This window comes from Amphiura filiformis, chromosome 20 (assembly GCF_039555335.1).
Source record: "Amphiura filiformis chromosome 20, Afil_fr2py, whole genome shotgun sequence".
NCBI lineage: Eukaryota > Metazoa > Echinodermata > Ophiuroidea > Amphilepidida > Amphiuridae > Amphiura > Amphiura filiformis.
Window position 1 is genome coordinate 43,414,432 of NC_092647.1, and position 16,389 is coordinate 43,430,820.

The following is a 16,389-nucleotide window of genomic DNA, read 5'->3' on the forward strand; positions in this document are numbered from 1 at the left end:
GACCTAGCGAAAATGTTCAAGGTAAGCGAAAAATAATATAGCGTAGAATTTAAACTCTTTAATCATTTTATCTACCACTACACACGAATATCCACTCGTACGTAGGGTAAGGTTTCTTTAATCAAAAACAAACAAACAAATCTCAACCCCATTAGCTCAGTTGGTAAAGCGCCGGACTTTGGTACAATTTCATGTTTTCAAACGCGCTCGATGGTAAGCACATTATGCAAACTATCGAGTTTTTACGGTATAGTATACGTTTTGACTGTTTTTATTACAGCTCAGCCTTACTCAATTAATGAGAAGGAGAGACTGCCCAGGTATACACTAATAATACAAGGTGAATTTGACCCAGCGTTAATTGTACTATGTGATGCACCTGGGCAGTTATTTGACTGTTACTTCCTGCTTGAACTCTGACCTTGAGCTATAATACTCCTTTCCTATTGTATGTTGAGTGTAAACAGCCCGAAAATTAATGAATACCCTTTAATGATCATTTATCTTCCATATGGCCCGAGCACTCCCTTTTAAAGGTGTTTTATTAGTGAGATCAACCACCAATTTATAAATGCCCCTTGGACCCAATTATGTGTTTTAAAATAATTACCTCATAGATATTTTTCCCTTGTGGGGACAAAAAACTCGGTCTATATGGATATAATATAAGCAAAAATGCACCGCAGGGCATTAGATTTTACTGTAAATTGATTGCAACAATAAAATAAAGGTCTCCAGTAGCCTCCTATGGGTCTACCCTGTAGAGTTGTTGTGTTTTATTGGTGTGGTTCCATTGGGTATGCCCCTTGGAGGCAATTATGGGCTCAGGTACAACCTTATGGAGATAATTTTGCTCAATAAGGAAAAAAAAACTAAGAAAGTTTACATGAAAGTGTGACTTCCATAAGGTAAGAAGTTCGCGTAAGAAGGGGAGGGGGTTGTTTCCAGTGGTAAAAAAGGAAGAATATATCAACCCTAACACTACCGGGTACTACAAAACACTACTTGTATGCGTACTAAAATACTACTTGATATATACAATGCGCTTGCGTGCATCCCAGGGGATGTGATGAGGCAATCACCCTAAGTGATAGATAAGCTTTTCACCAAAATCATCACCAATAGGCTCACTGCTACCTTGGACTTCAGCCAGCTCCGAGAACAAGCCGGATTTAGAAGCAGATTCTCCACCACAGATCACCTACATGTAGTTAACCAGATAATAGAGAAAGCAAATGAATATCAGCAACCATTGTGTTTGGTTTTTGTAGACTATGAGAAGGCTTTCAACAGCATTGAAATTCCAGCTGTACTACAATATAGGCACTGGTTGGCCAGGGAATCGAGAGCACATATGTCAACAAAATCAAGGACATATACAACAAAGGAACAGCTACCATCCGGCTACACTCTGAGAGCAACAAAATTAACATTCACCGGGGGGTTCGACAGGTAGATAACATGAAGCCATCATTCAAAAGCTTGATTGGGAAAAGAAAGGGATCAACATCAATGGGGAGAGGATAAGCCACCGGAGATTTGCAGATGAAATTATAATCTTTGCAGAAAACCCTGATGATCTGGAGTCTATGCTGCAAGCCCTCAACAACAATGGAAGTAACCAAGTGGGGCTGGAGATCAACATGAGCAAGACCAAAAATATGTTCAACAGATTTGTCATCAAGAAACAAATCTACATTCACCAAACAGCACTAGAAGAAGTAGAAGAATGTGTGTACTTGGGTCAAGTTGTCAAAATGAGCTACAACCACTTTGACGAAGTTAGAAGAAGAGTAAGAGCAGACTGGGGTGCCTTTGGAAACTTGATTGAGGTGATGCAGAGCAATATGCCATTATGTCTTCAAAGGAAAGTCTACAACCAGTGTGTCCTCCCAGCCATGACATATGGCTCAGAAACTTGGGCCATTACTAAGAGAATGGAGCAGAAATTGAGAGTGGCTCAATGCAGTATTGAAAGGAGCATGATAGGGACCATAAAAAGAGACAAAAACAAACAAACAAACAAACAAATGAGTGGATCAGAAGCATGACACAGGTCACCGATGTCATCCAGACTGTGAAACAAAGAAGTGGTCTTGGGCTGGTCACCTAGCGTGAACATCAGATGGACGATGGACCAAACTGGTTACAGAATGGATACCTAGAAATGGTACTAGGCACCCAGGAAGACAGAAAGTTAGATGTAGAGATGAAATTACAAAATATCTTGATGTAACCTGGATGAAAAAGACGTGGAATAAATCAGAGTGGTGTCACCTTGGAGAGACCATCATCCTGCAGTGGGTCGACGATGGCTTAGGATGATGATGATGATGACTTATGTATTGCTATTAGTTTCGAAAGAGTAGGGTGTAAATCCTTTACTGTACCATGTGTCGTTCCACTGAAATGTCTTAATAATATATGGCTTCATTGTGATATTTTAACTTTTGCTGGCAAATGCCGATTTAATCGTAATCTGTTCTATTTTTGTAAAATTTCACCATGATATTAGGCCAAAAAAAAATCGTTGTGTTGCCCTCACGCGCCCGGTCGTAAAATTTGAAAATTCCCGACCGGCATTTTTATTTTTATTTTTTTTATTTTAGTATACACTTTTTCTCATATTTTTCATATTTACGTGTTTTTCCCCGTTTTTTTCACCATTGAAAATATTGCCGACTCGGTGGATCGAATTTAAAATGAACGTCGATGAATCTGACTTGTTTTGTGTACATAGCTAGTCTCTTGTCACTTGCTTGAATTCTCGATCACGAACTGTGCACGCCACGTGCAAGCCAGTCTGTGTTAAAGCCTATCGGAATATTAAGCGTAATATTTTGTTAGTCCGTATAGGCCTATTCATTAATTTATCAAATCAAAATTCAAGAAGAAAATAAATAAATGTGTAATATTTTCACTCAAAATACACTAAAATATTTTGCAAATGTTTTTTGATGAATTACAAATATTGATGAAAAGATTTATATGGTATTTTACCATTTTACGCTTTCAAATATTCATGAATATAAAGCCTATCGGAATATTAAGCGTAATATTTAGTTTCGTATATTCATTAATTTATCAAATCAAAATTCAAGAAAAATAAATAAATATGTAATATTTTCACTCCAAATACACTAAAATATTCTTGAAATGTTTATTGATGAATAAAAATATTAATAAAATGATTTATATGGTATTTACCGCTTCCAAATGTTCATAAATATATTTTCAAAATTAAAAAGTACGTGATGCATCTCGCACGGTCTGGGGTCACCGGGGGGTCAATCGTTGTGTTTTGAATTCGTGTTGTTTATGGTACATGTACCGTTACCATGGATTTCGCGGTATGTATGACTGCAACTGCTGGTTTTAAAACCATATTTAGCTTTGTCAAAGCTGTATCTTTGACGAAAATCTTGCAAAAAATATATGGAGAAAGGGTGGAAGCCGGTAGCGTAGATGCTTTAGCGAATTTTGTGTGGTTTATATTCAGCTTATAACTCTGCCTAAACTTTACAGAGTAAATATCCTAAATATGTGTTGGTGTACCATTTATCTCAAGATCTTCAATTCGTCTTTACATTAAAAAAAAATCCCGACCGTCCGACCCTCCCGTTTTTTGGCTTGTGAGGGCAACACAACCTCTTTTTTTTTTGCCTTATGTTCAAGTATGTGTTCGGAGTCCCAAATTCGGTTCAATCTCTGCAACTGTAACCATTCCTATTATATGATAATACCCAATCCATATCATGATGAAATGCATAATTTTCTGATTTATACCACATTAATGTTATCACTAATGATCAGTTACTAAATTTTAAAGTTATATGTTCATCACATTAGTTACTTCACACCTGGGCAACCTGAACAATTCCTATTCTAAATTTAAAACACGCATGTTATTAAAGTTCAATCCAATTTTCTACTCACGGTATTAGACAGCTTCGTCAACCAGGTCGGTTGACTTCTTCAGTAACGCATGTTATTGTGAACGAGCCAGTACATTCTTTCTTAACCATGAAAACATTATATTCATAATATTGAAGTATGTTTTATGTAGAATAGATGCAGAATAAACTAAAGTGATTTATGCCGACACCGTAAACAGTACATTCATGATGGAAGGAAATCTCAGAAATGGAAAGCTAACCTTACTATCAGTCTGGACAATATGCTTTCTAGAATAGGGAATTGTTAAAGCATTTGGTGTTTTCGTTCCAGTACTACAGGACCAATTTGCAACCCACACACGAACTATTGGTGTTATTGTTTCACTCATTTTCTTTGGAGGATATTTTCTGAGTAAGGTTAAATTTCTTTTCTTTTCTTTTGCATAACTATTCAACGAAGGTGTCTGTGCGGGGGTGTGTGGGGTGTATGGGTGGGGGTGTGTGGGGGTGTGTGTATGGGGTAACCATAATATGCTTTAAGTTGAAGTATGATGTGCATCAGATATTCAAAATGTATTATTTAAAGATATACGATATCATTTCGAATTTTACAGTAGTTTTTGTAATTTCTTACAGATCTTTTGATCTTCCCCATAACAAGGGTGTTTTCACCTCGTACCATCATAATAACGTGCAGTGTTTTGTCTACTATGGGATTGGTGGCATGTTCTTTAGCCACTAATATTTTCATGTTACTTCTGGGCACGTTTTTAACAGGCAAGTTGATCTTGATTCGTAAACATTGTTATAACGTCCTGGCAATGTGAAAATTCAATATTTTCATTTGAAAGTATAATGTGTAATCTGTAATCTGTAAGTAAATGGTAATGTGAGTTTTAATCACACGCCTGATTTATCATTTCTGGTGTTTTTTGTTTTTGCTTATTCTCCTTTTTCTTAGTTTATGTGTTAGTGAAGACAGGTTAAGTAGTATGTTTCATTTTTCAGACCACCCAAACCTTATTAGACTTCTATTATTAAATTGAGAAGCTTGCTATTTAAATTGAATAAATGTGTGCGTTCTTACAGGTTTCTCATGTATAGGTGTGACGCTTGCACTAGGTTTATTATCATCATATTTCAGCACTGATTACGCCGTTGCTTTGAATATAGTTTCCAGTGGATTTCCGCTCGGTATCGTAACCTTTGCGCCAATAGCTCAACAATTCATTGACACTTATGGTTGGAGAGGGGCAATGCTTCTACTTGGTGGACTAAACGTACACTACGTGGCAGCAGCAACACTACTCAAGCCTTTGAAAGCTTGCCGAAGTATCCACAAACCAGCATTCTACGGTAGCCTAATAAAATCATTAGAAGATAACACTCAGAACTTCACCTTCAACATCCATCGCTCTTTATTAATCAATAGGGCATTTCTTGTTGTTCTTATTGTTCAGGCTATTTGTGGGTATGATCAAAATGGATGGGTTGTATACATGGTATCATTTTGCCAAAGTAAAGGTTTGACGCCTAAGGCAGCCACTGTGACGGCTTCCATTAGTGGTATGGGAGCATTCTTTATCAAAATAACAATGGCAATTATACAGGGTAAGACATCTTCCAGGCTGCATTTATATATCGGATCTATTATAGTTACTGTGTGCTATGTGGCGATGTTCTTTGCAACCTCTTTTGTGGCTTTATCTTCACTTAGTTTTGTACTCGGTGCAGGACTCGGTATAGCTAGCTCACAAGTTTATGTCATTGCTAATGACTCCATCAAGGCAGATGAAAGTATAATTGCCGTTGCGTGGATCCACTTGTCCTACGGCATTGGCTACATCATTAATGGATTCATCACAGGTGAGAAAATCATATTCATTTTTATTAGAAATCTAATCTGTCAATTTCAAGGTCTGTCAATATCCCCCATTTTTAATGCCCCCCCCTTTTTTTAGGTGCGGCTACCCAATGCCCCCCTTTTTTCTAGAATTGTATCATCAAAATGCTACAAAATAATGCGGAAAATTATCATATTTCATGTTGTCTATTTGATTTCCTTGTAGGCTTGATCTATGACCTCAGCGGTCATTTCGGGATTGCATTAATCCAACTGGGTGCTGTGTCTTTTATGGCGTGTTTGGTCTTGGGAGTAGAAGACGTATGGAAGTATTTTGAACGGAAGTAAAATTTGAACAGAGAAAGATACCAGAATGACTATTCGGATCCCAATTGTTATTACAATATATTCCATAACGCTTTTCAATAGCGTTCCGTCGTCACTATATCTCACTTTTTGTAGCATCTGGATGTAGTCGGAGTGTATTTAAAGTGCAAATATCATTGTTCATTGAAGTTCACTTATATTTTTTGTATCTTTTGACAAGTATATCAGGCCTCTATAAAATTAATATTACATACACTTTTTGCGCAATTTCACACATACATATATTACATTTAAAATAGACTTGGTGATTTATTAAAGCATTATTTACAATATTGTTTCATGCAGGCCAGCCGAAGCCGACCTACACTCATCAGAATATGCTTATCACTGGAAACTTATTATGATGCCCCGGAATGCTCACGCCGCGAAGTGGCGGAGGCAACGGCGAGCGCGAAGCTCTTTAATGACCATTCTCTTCCATGCACATGAGTACGCCCTTTTAAAGGGGATTTTATTAGTGAAATCAACCAGTGGTTCTGCAAGTCATGCAAGTTCAGCATATAAATGCTCTGTGGAACCAATTATGTGTTTTGGAACAATTACCCGATGGATATTTTTTTCCTTCGGAAACAAGAAACAATGCTCCATAAGGAGAAATGCACCACATCACATGGCATTAGAAATTGTTGTGATAAATTGATTGCAACAATAAGGGATCTACCATGTGAAGTTGTTGGTTGTTTTTTGTTTTTTGTTTTTTTGATGTGCGGTCCCACTGTGTATGCTGTGTATTTGGAAATGGTTGCACAATGACGGCGACCATCTTGGTCTTACGATTGTGTTGGTTTTTTTAAACAACTTTATATTTTGACATTTTCAAAACTTGCAAATCAAAAATTAATGCCATGACATAACCTGTTATAGTCTGAGATATCCAATAAAATCAACTAAATAGTTGGATTAAAATGCAAAACATTTTAATGCACAAACATTTGTATTGCTATCAGTTTCGAAAAGAGTAGGATGTAACCCCTGACTGCACCATGACTCGTTCTGGATGAAATGTCTTAATAATATGTTCATCGTGCCTTTTGAACTCGTATGCTGACAAATTCCTAATCAAAATAAATGAATAAATACATAAATACATTTGTGTGAAATTCGTAATCTGTGCTGTTCCAAACAATTTTACCATTTCACCATGACACTCTGTTGAAGTACGTGTTTGAAGGCACAAAATCGGTTCAATCTCTATAACAAAAAGTATTGACTATTGCATAAATATTTAATATCGTGACGCTAACCATTCCTATTATATGAAAATACCACCACCATATCATGATAAAAAATGCATAATTTTCTAGTTTGTACCAGTTAATATAATCTTTTTTAAATGTAAAAAATATATCATTAATTATTTTACACCTGGACAACGTGGTTTATACTAATTAAAAAAAAAATTGAAATGGAATCAAAAACATGAAAGAGCACGCATGTGATTTTGAACAACTACAAGCATGTTTAAAATATACTGGTAGAAAGAGCCAGTACAACTTTCTTAACCATGTTAACATATTATATTAGCTTTGAAGGCTGTTTTATGTAGAATATATGCAAAATAAACTAAAGTGATTTATGTCGACACCGTAAGCAGTGCATTCATGATGAAAGGACATCTCGGAAATGGAAGGCTAGCCTTGCTATCAGTATGGATAAAAAAATTTCTAGAATCGGGAATCGTTAAAGCATTTGGTGTTTTGGTCCCAGTACTACAGGACCAATTTGCAACCTACACACGAACTATTGGTGTTGTTGTTTCATTCATTTTCTTTGGAGGATATTTTCTGAGTAAGGTTTAATATAATTCTTATTTTAAAAGTTGGTTTGTTTAGCTAAGTGCATAACTGTGTTCGAAGGGGTGTGCGTGGGGTGTGCTTGTGTTACTATTTGAAATATGTTCCAAACTGAGGTATTCTTTTGTTTTACTTACCATGCTTACTTGTTTTAATTAGGCACCGGTGCGTCAGATATTTGAAAGATATTATTTAAAAAGATACCATTTTTATTTCCAATTTACACAACGGTTTTTGTAATTTCTTACAGATCTTTTGATCTTCCCCATAACAAGGTTGTTTGCAGCTCGTACCATCATATTAACGTGCAGTGTTTTGTCTACTATGGGATTGATAGCATGTTCGTTAGCCACTAATATATTCATATTATTTCTGGGAACGTTTTTAACAGGCAAGTTGATACTTATTTTAACTGAAAAGCAACAACGTTATATTTACATTGAAAGAAAGAAACGCTGGGTTTTTTTTTAAATATAATTATGTTATACTGATCTTGAATCGTAGACATACTTATAATATCAATATCAATATTTACATCTGAATTGGTAATGTGAGTGTTGGTTACGTGCCCGATTGATCGTTTCTGGTGTTTTTTTTCTTTCTGTTTTTGCATATCCTCTTTTCTTAATCCATGTGTTACTGAAGACAGGCCAACGGTATGTTATAATAAGTGCCCTTTTATTTTGGATCACCCTAAACCTTATTAGACTTTTATAAGTGAGACGCTTACTATTTAACTTGACAAAACATTTCTACGTTCTTACAGGTTTTTCATGTATAGGTGCGACGTTTGCAGTAGGTTTATTATCATCATATTTCACAACTGATTACACAGTTGCTCTGAATATAGTTTCCAGTGGATATGCCTTCGGTATTATAACCTTTGCGCCAATAACTCAACAGTTTATTGACACTTGTGGATGGCGAGGGGCCATGCTTCTACTTGGTGGACTAAACCTGCACTACGTAGCAGCAGCAACACTACTCATGCCTTTGAAAGCTTGCCGAAGTATCCACAATCCAACATTATATGGTAGCTTAATGAGATCATTAAAAGATAACACCAAGGACTTCACCTTCAACAACTGCTTCAAAGACATCTTTAATCGCTCTTTATTAACCAATAGGGGGTTTCTAGTTGTTCTTATTGTTAACGGTAGTTGTGGGTATGGTCAAAGCGGTTGGGTTGTATACTTGGTATCATTTGGCCAAAGGTTTGACGCCTAAGGCAGCCACTGTGACGGCTTCCATAAGTGGTATAGGGTCATTCATTATCAGAATAACATTGGCAGTGTTACAGGGTAAGACATCTTCCAGGCTGCTTTTATATATCGGATCTATTGTAGTTACTGTGTGCTATGTGGCGATGTTCTTTGCAACCTCTTTTGTGTCTTTATCTTCGCTCAGTTTTGTACTCGGCGCAGGTGTCGGTATAGTTGCACCACAAATTTATGTGGTTGCTAATGACTCCATCAAAGCAGATGAAAGTATAATTGCCGTTGCGTGGATGCACTTGTCCTTCGGCATTGGCTACATCATTAATGGATATGTCACAGGTGAGAAATCATACCTATTTTTATGTTGTTGTTGCTTGATTACCAACAATACAATCTGTTGTTTAAAAGTCATATTTGACAGTAATTGCCACTAAAGCGGTCATTATTCTGAGAGTGTGTTGTGTCTAACTGCAAAAAAGCAACCCAAACAAAAATAAACAAAACAAAAACAAACAAATCAAGAAAAACCAATAATAAATAAGCCCAAGGTATGCAAAATGTATGAATGACCAAGTGAACCAAAAATCGTGTAAGATTATACGTACGTGTAACCTTACACGTGTAAGATTGCATCTTATACGTTTAAGGATCGCATCTTATACGTCTTAGAATCTAGCGGGTTGCTTAAATTGACGAATCGAATTTAAACCCCAAACAACTAATCATCTTACGCGTATTCTTCTGCGACCAATGAAATCTCGCCATAGCATTTCTTACACGCTTAAGAATTTCCCATTAGGGATGGACGTTATTTCAATTTGACTAATACATACGACGGGCGTCGAATAATCTCAGCTTCTATATCGATATATACCGCGGTATATTTCGCAAACGTGATCATTTTACTTTCACCTCTTGAAATTAATTGATATTTAGTATAAATTGACTCCAGATAACTGAGAAAAAGTAACCTGAACGTGAGATAATTCGGGCTGTGACAATGACGGTCCAACAATCGGAACAATTCCTGACAGAGTTTCGGCATACAATAGAGGACATTGTAGCACTCATATAAATTTAGAAAATGCCGTGTTTACGATGTTGGTGACGAGCTTTACTTATCATCTGTAATCCGCCAATAATATTGTGTATCGTCCACTACCACTAAATTCAAAATCTTACACGTATAAGAAGTCGTGGGTGTTACAAATCTATAAACGCCTTTTCATATTATTGGTCGAAGTTTGCTACGCGTAAGATGATTGGTTGTTTGTGATTTCTTACTCTGTGATTCGTCAACTTCTTACAAGATGCAACCTTACACGTATAAGATGCAATCTTACGCGTATAAGATTGCATCTTACACTTGGTCATTCATAAAAATGTGATAAAATACACGTTACAAACGAATTGCAATTTTGCCACTCGTTGTTTTTTTTGTCTACGTTACATTTATTTCCTTGCAGGATTGATCTATGACATCAGTGGGCATTTTGGACTTGTATTAATTCAACTAGGTGTTGTGTCTTTTATGGTGTGCTTGGCGTTGGGAGCAGAAGACGTATTGAAGTATTTTTTGAACGGAAGTAGAATTTGATGCAGGCAGAGACAGATACCAGAATGACTACTCGGATCCCAATTGCTATTGCAATTATGTCCCATAAGGCCCTTTACAATTATTGATTCTTAGTTTCCTGTTTCCCGCCTACGTCCAAAGTAGAGAATTGCAAAATATTTAATAATTTATTTATATTTTGGATTTTATCTTTTAAAGTAACTTTTAATGACTTCCATTTGCTACTTACTGACTTTGATCATATCAACTATAATGATGAATAAACAAAGAATATAACAGTACTGTCATCATATTACTTTATTAACAAACAAGGTTAAAAAGCACACACAAAACCCAGGACATGGCCAACATGCCAGTGCAAAACAATAGCATGGACCAATGCAGGGAAAACGAAGCAAAAACAAACAATTACATACAAATGCATAAAATCATTTAAAAGAGCCAACAAACATGATTAAACAATGTTCAATTTGAGGTGTTTGAGGTCATCCCACAAGGGCTCTTTCCTACAATTCCAAATGCTGTATGAGCCCAACAAAGCTAGTTTAGAAATGTCATTGGTGACCTTTTTGGTGAAAGTAGCTTTGCAAAATTTGAAAATGGAACGCACACGAGAAACGTTATCTTTACTGACAGGCCACGAGAACCAACCTCAAAACAAACAAGATTTGTTTTCACACCCCCATGTTAAGATCAGAAAGAAGACCGGCATATTTGTTTTGCTTACGATCATGAGATGTTTTTATATTTTGTTCAAAAGGAACAGTGAGTTCGGCAATCAAAGCCTTTTTGGCAGATTCATTATACAAAAATATGTCCAGGCGTTGGGATGTAGGCAAAATATTTGGAGGTATTGTACACCCGGAAGAGGTCATGCCCTTGATGTCCGCAAAAACCTTCACATCGTCGTTTTTAGAAAGGGAGATCAAACACTGAACAATGTAGTTCAGGATCGAATCGTGTCTCCAAGTATACCTCCCTTGCTTAAGGGACTCGGAACAATTTTTGAGAATGTGGTGTAAAGTCTCTTTGTTTTTGCAGAGCGGACACCGAGCATTACTCCGCTTGCCCCAGGTTTTTAGATTGGAAAGGGTAGGCAAGAAGTCGATGGAGGAGCGGACAGCAAATGACAAGACCCCTTTGGGAAGATCATAAATTATAGAACGCCAGTTAAGATCAGATTGTTCAGCACATATAACCTCAAGCATTTTCCCTTGTTGTAATAAGGGACGAACATAGTCTCTCCAATAGTCCGTGCGATTGTTTTTGAGAATGCTTTGAATGGTCTTTTTGATGGCGCACCATCTATTTGAAGATTGAATCTCAATAGCCTCAGCAACAATTGAATTGCTAGTGTGAGGTTCATGGTCGAAGTTATATGAACAAATAATAATAATAATAATAATAATAATAATAATAATAATAATAATAGTGTTAAAAATAGATATAAGATTTTTGGTTCGCAGATGCATTTATACACTACTTATGACTTCTACAGTTTGACTGTTTTTACTCCATCAGCTTCGCCTTACTCAATAAATGAGAAGGAGAGACTACCCAGGTATACACTAATAATACAAGGTGAATTTGAGGTAAGTTGTCAACGTTATGTGTACTATGTGATGCACCTGAGTAGCTATTTGACTGTTGCCTCCTGCTTGAATCGTCTGTATTTCCATTAGCTATAATACCTCTTCCTATTGTATGTTGAGAGTGATCAGCCGGAGAATGACCATTTCTCTTCCATTCTATTGGTCGGGCTGACGTCACAAAGGGGAAATAGCCTAGTAAAACTAGTGTGCGCATGTGCAGCGCATGTGCAGATCCCCTTTCTCGAGCTGGTTGCTATGCGCGCGCTTGTGCAAAGGGGATGAAGGGGACAATGTTCCCGGATGTCCGACCGAGTGAATATGGCTTATTGTGAGGTTGTCGCCAGACGGTTTGTTTAGTGACAAAGAAAACACAAACCGGCTGGGACCGAGGCTAGTGCAAACCCACAATTCCAAAACAAATTCATAATTCCCCATATAGGAGAATTCATACACCGGCCTAATTTAAATTATTTTTTATTATCGTTGTAGCATACTCTACCATTATATTTATTGTTGTTGTTGTTGTTGTTGACATTTGTGTCACACAGATCACTTTGAATGAGCTTGTAAGTTTTGCAGAGCAACGTGGAATTCAACTTAGGAAAGCGTTTCGAGGATTTGAGAGCAGAAATATAGAAAACCTGTCCGAGTACTTCGACGCCATTGTCGAAACCTTGTTACTGAACATGAAGAAAATATTTATGCGGGTAAGGCAGCCCATACACGATCAAAATATTGATCAATATTGGGGGCCCTAGATATATATACATCATGCAGTTATTGTTGCGTATACGTATGTACACAACACAGGGGCACTCACAATAGGCAATTGACCCTTACTGGTAGCGCTGTGTTATAGATATAGGAGATGAACTAGCTAGCGTCATATATCAAAAAGTATAAAAGCTATGACTTTAGTACTTGCTCTATGTTTCAATTACTTTCAAAATATCTGAATTTCCAACCCGGTACAAGCTTTAATAACGGGGGACCATACATTTGTATGAGAAAGAAATCTACCATCTATATCCAAACTCCCGTGTTATTCCAATGGCACATTTTGCTTCACCGGGCCGCCCTGGCTATGTCGCCTTTGGAAGAGGGGTGTCACAACACCGTAATAGGTACAAATGTAGTACTTTCTGTCAATCAAGTATGGTTTATTCTTTACATGTCAATGTTTAAACCATCAGCATAGTCCTTATAATAACGGGGGACCGCCTTGATGAGTAAATGACAGCAAAATACCCTAAAAATACCCTAAAGTCAGTGGAGCTCCACCCGTACATGTCAATAGCGTCATTATCGATTGGATTAGTCGACCGTAGCGGAAAATTCGATCGCTCATTGTGGTTATAAATTTGCATTGGACAATCGATTGCTATAATGATAATGGTTTAGTACTGCATATCTCGGTTTAATCTTCACTAAGCGGGTTTATGATTGGAAAGGTCACGGTGAATTTGCCGTGGACATAATTGCACTATGAGGAGTGGATACAAAATCTACTATTGTGCGTGTTCAATGGTACATTTTGTATCCACTCTTGTATTTGATATTGATCAATAACCTTGAACGTGTATGGGCCGCCATAGGGCGGTGATTTAGGAACAGGTTAATTTCAAAGGATCAAAAAGATAGATGTTGATACCAGCCCTCACTGAGGTAAAAAAAAATAGCCACGCTGCATACTTTTTAATGGACATGGTGGGCGTAGAACATTAGATGCAACATGTGGTGGTTATTACACAGCCGTTGACGTTAGTCACGGCTGTGTCTTTTTCTCACAGGTTCTTCTTTCATTCTTTCTTCTTTCTTTCTTTCTTTACACAGCCGTGACGTTAGTCACGGCTGTGTCTTTTTTCTTACAGGTTCTTAAGTTAGGCGGGCAGCCTAACTTATTTCTTTCTTGCCATTTCTTCTTTCCTCTTTCTTCTTTCTCACAATTTGCTACTACTGCCACATTCTTGATCGGATTTCGACCAAACTCAGTCACAAGCCAGTATAGGGTAGCTGGCTACAAAAGTTATGGGTTGTTTAACGTCAGAGGTCATCCAAGAGGTCACAGGGGTCAAAAAAGGTCATTTCAACCAAAAATGCTCTGATTGAGTTGAAATTTAAATGCAATGATCCTTATGACATTCTAAACATGTTTAAAACATTTTAGAATTTATTATTGAAGGTCATTAAAGGGTCATAAAGGGGGTCAAAGGTCAAGTTTTTTCAAAATGCTCCAATTGAGCTGAAATTTAAATGCAATGATCCTTAAGACATTCTAAACATTAAAAAAATTCATTTAAGGTCATTAAGGGGTCATAAAGGGGTCAAAGGTCAAGTTTTTCAAAATGCTCCAATTGAGCTGAAATTTAAATGCAATGATCCTTAAGACATTCTAAACATGTTGAAAATATTTAAATGCATTTATGGTCATTAAGGGGTCATAAAGGGGTCAAATGTCAAGTTTTCAAAATGCTTCAATTGAGCTGAAATTTAAATGCAATGATCCTTATGACATTCTTAACATGTTTTAATTATTTTAAAATTCATTTAAGGTCATTAAGGGGGTCATACAGAGGTCAAAGGTCAAGTTTTCAAAATGCAAGTTTCCACGATCAAGGTATATTAAAACCGCAATTAATGAAACAGTCTTATTAAAATTAATACTATCCAGCACAGTATTGCTGCTTGATCAGATCGTCACAGTCATCCGCCTAACTTTACCTCGTGCCCTTGCAAAGGGCACAGTTATCTAGTTACACAGCCGTGACGTTAGTCACGGCTGTGTCTTTTTTCTTACAGGTTCTTCTTTCTTTCTTTCTTCTTTCTTCTTTCTTCTTTCTGTCAACCATTACATTTGCTCTAGCACTCACATGCTTACATCGATTTTGACCTAACTTAGTCACAATGATCATTGACCGTGCCCCTACATGTCACATGAAACTTGTGGGGTCAAATGTCACGCAGGGGTCATTGGGGTCAAAAACGTGATTTCGACTCAAAATGCATCTTCTCCTACAAATTACGTAGAACAGTGACGCCACTTGCACACATGCATTGTAGTTATCCAGTGTCTATAAGGTGTACACAGATTTGGGGTCAAAGGTCATTAAGGGGTCACTTCCGGTATAAAACGGAATACCTTCAAACATTTTTATTATCTAGGGAAAACAGGACAATAACGGTATGTTCACATATGAGTTGCAGTTATCCAATGTATATGTGGTATTTTATTATTTGGGGTCAAATGTCATTAAGGGGTCACTTCCGGTATAAAACGAAATACCTTTAAAATGCATCTTCTCCCACAAATTACGTAGGACAGTGACACCACTTGCACACATGCATTGTTATTACCCAGTGTCAATGTGGTGTACACAGATTTGGGGTCAAAGGTCATTAAGGGGTCACTTCCGGTATAAATCGAAATATTTTCAAAAAATGTTATTAGCTAAGAAAAACATAGGAGAGTAATGGTATGTTCAAACATGAATTGTGTTTTACCAATGTATATATAGTATTTTTTTATTTGGGGTCATAGGTCATTAAGGGGTCATTTCCGGTTTGAGACAAAAACACTTTCAAAATGCCCCTTCTGCCACAAATACCATGGCAAAGTGATGCCACGTACACACATACATTGACATTAGCCAATGTCTATGGGGTTTTCATATATTTTGTGGTCAAATGTCATTAAGGGGTAACAACACGGCTGTGTTCGTGGTCTTAGACCACAGCTAAGTCTAGTTTCTTTCTTTCTTCTTTCTGTCAACCATTACATTTGCTCTAGCACTCACATGCTTACATCGATTTTGATCTAACTTGGTCACAATGATTATTGACCGTGCCCCTACACGTCACATGAAACTTGTGGGGTCAAATGTCACGCAGGGGTCATAGGGGTCAAAAACGTGATTTCAACTAAAAATGCATCTTCTCCTACAGATTACGTACGACAGTGACACCACTTGCACACATGCATTGTTTTTAACCAGTGTCTATATGGTGTACACAGATTTGGGGTCAAAGGTCATTAAGGGGTCACTTCCGGTATAAAACGAAAAACCTTCACAAATTTGTATTAGCTA